Source organism: Gossypium arboreum, chromosome 6, assembly GCF_025698485.1.
Source record: "Gossypium arboreum isolate Shixiya-1 chromosome 6, ASM2569848v2, whole genome shotgun sequence".
In the NCBI taxonomy this organism is placed as follows: domain Eukaryota; kingdom Viridiplantae; phylum Streptophyta; class Magnoliopsida; order Malvales; family Malvaceae; genus Gossypium; species Gossypium arboreum.
The window spans coordinates 12,961,181-12,963,936 of record NC_069075.1 but is presented as its reverse complement, the minus strand read 5'-3'; positions in this window follow the sequence as shown (position 1 = coordinate 12,963,936).

Here is a 2,756-nt window from a genome sequence, read left to right as displayed (position 1 = left end):
ATTATTTATTGCTAGTAAAATTCTAAAAAAGTATTAGTACCAAAATTAAAAAAAAGAAAATAATATCTTTCTCTAAGTAAAAAAAATACATACATTTTCGAATACAAGTTTTATGTAAAAAAAATACATACTGAAGCAATTATATTGGCACACACAGTGCATCATCTGACAAGCCGAAACAATTATTCTGGCACACACAGTACATCATCAGACAAGCTGAAGCAATTATATTGGCACACGGTGCATCATCGGATAAACCGAAGTATAACCTATCCATTTAATAGGTAACCAATTTTCAATTCCATTATAAGTTCAATTTACATTCTAGCAATCTCAATTTAATCATCAATTTAATATTTCAATATCGTATATAAATTCTTAACTCAAATTCATACCAATTTCATGTATCAGGTAAGTTATACTACTTTCTATCTTATTTGATTTAGTCCTTTATCTCGATATACCATATCAATCATCTCAACTTAACTCATACAAGAATTATATACTTACCTCATGAATAAATCATGCAATTTAACAAGAACAAGCAATAATTAAACTCAACAGATCATAGAAATACAAACTGAAATTTCAAGCTATTTGTCGACGACTTTAGCTTTTCCTTTTCCTCTTGAGGAATTCGAGTCGATGTTAGCTACGTATTAACATAAATATACAATATTATCAATATCCAACCAAATTAATAATTAATTTTCATTTTATATAAATTTTTCATTTTGTTTAATTTAGTCCCTAAAAACAAGACTAACATAACTTTCAAATTAAAACTCCAAATTTAATTTTGATTTCACTATAATCCATTAGGGACCTCCTATTTCTTATTTCTATAGAAAATTTTACATTTAATTCAATTTAGTCCCTTTATACTGAAACTATTAATTAAACTTTACAATTTAATCCTTTTTCACACCTAAGCTTAAAATCTATCAATTTAACACCTAAAATTTTCAATTCTTAACTATAGCAAATTTCAAAACTTTAACAGTTTTACAAATTGATACATTGGCTAGCTAGATTAAGCTCCCATGATCTCAAAAATATAAAATTATAAGAAAAAAAACTAAATTGAAACCAATTTGTTGAAATAAAAGCTTGAGAATTGGCCATGCAGTTTTCCCTTTAAATTTCTCTCAATTTTGGTGGGGAAGATGATGTACTCTCTCCCCCACCGATTTTTAATATATATACATATAATTTTATTTTTTTAACTTTTTAATATATAACTAATTAAAATTTTATAATATATTTTTATAACATCCATTTATTGTCCACTAACATTTCTAGTGTGGTAAATTTTTTATTTTACTCCATGGTTTAATCACTATATAAATCCCCAACTCATTTCTTAATAAAAAATTTATAGTAATTAGACTTTAAAATTTAGTTTCTGAACCTTAATTAAGCATTATTTCGGCAAAATTACCTATCCAAAATTCAATAAATGTAACACCCCAAACCCAACCTAGAAGTTTAAGCCGAACCTGGACGAGTTACACCAACGTATTGAAAACTGATTTCAGTAATTATCTAGAAAACATTCAAAACTTTACTTGATTCATGGCGGAAAAATCTTTTCGGAGTTTAATGTTGAAAACCGAAATCCATTTTGTTGACTTGAGTGGTTTTGTAGTTTCACATTAAAAGTTATCAACTACTGACGAATTTAGCAAAAGTCAAGACGAGCTCAGAAATAGACTACAAACCAAAAAGATCAAAAGCATTTTTACATTATTACAAAACAATCCAAGCTCCCACACACCATCCAGTCCTAAGTCAGAGACTTACTGGAACACACAAATATAAAACCAAAAGGTGAGCTATAAAGCCCAGTGTATAACCAACATCAATTGCAATTAAAAAAACATAGTATATAAATCAAAGTAACATAGAGAACTTAATAGCGAGTATAAGACTAGAACGGAATAGACCAAAGTATCATGGAGATTGTCGTCATGCTAATATAACAGAACAACACAAACCTACCGGAACAGGACAGAGCAAAAGATGACAGAGTGGAATAGAGCAGAGCTGAACTAAACATAATAGAATAGAGTAGAGCTGAATAAAGCTACGCAAATGATGTATGTTTATGCAGATGCAGTATATTTTTCAAAATAGATCAGAATACAGATTTATTAGAAAATATTCTACCCAACTCCACTACACACCAAGATAGAGTTCCCCTAGAACTTGTCCAACCAAATCACACCAACAGGTATCCGTGGACAGTGCCACCAGAATTTTCCAGTTAAAACTGCTAGATCAGATATTCGTGGTCAAGCTACCAGAATAGGTCCGTGGATAAACCACCAGATAGTGCAGATAATTAAACTGCAAGAAACTTCCTCTTTTCACATCATCTCAAGCCCCATGCAATGTGTCATGACATGCATATGTAGAAGCATAGTGATAAGCATGTAAGTCATGCTATCGTACAACAACATAGTCAATAAGCATAGGAGCCTATGCGTTATAAAACAGATTGATCAGAACTTAACAAATAATATCAAATTTTCCATGAAGTCACATGCATGGTTGTAAATCAGAATCAGTGCCAATCAATTTAGCATACATGTTCTTAGGCAATAGAATAACGTAGAGGCATACCATCAAACTTAATAGAATACACATCGTACTTGGATAATTCGCATAAATTAAACATGAGCACATGCCACTCTAATAGATCCTACTTATTTAGGTTCAAACATAGTGGATACACGTACAGATTACAAGGTGGT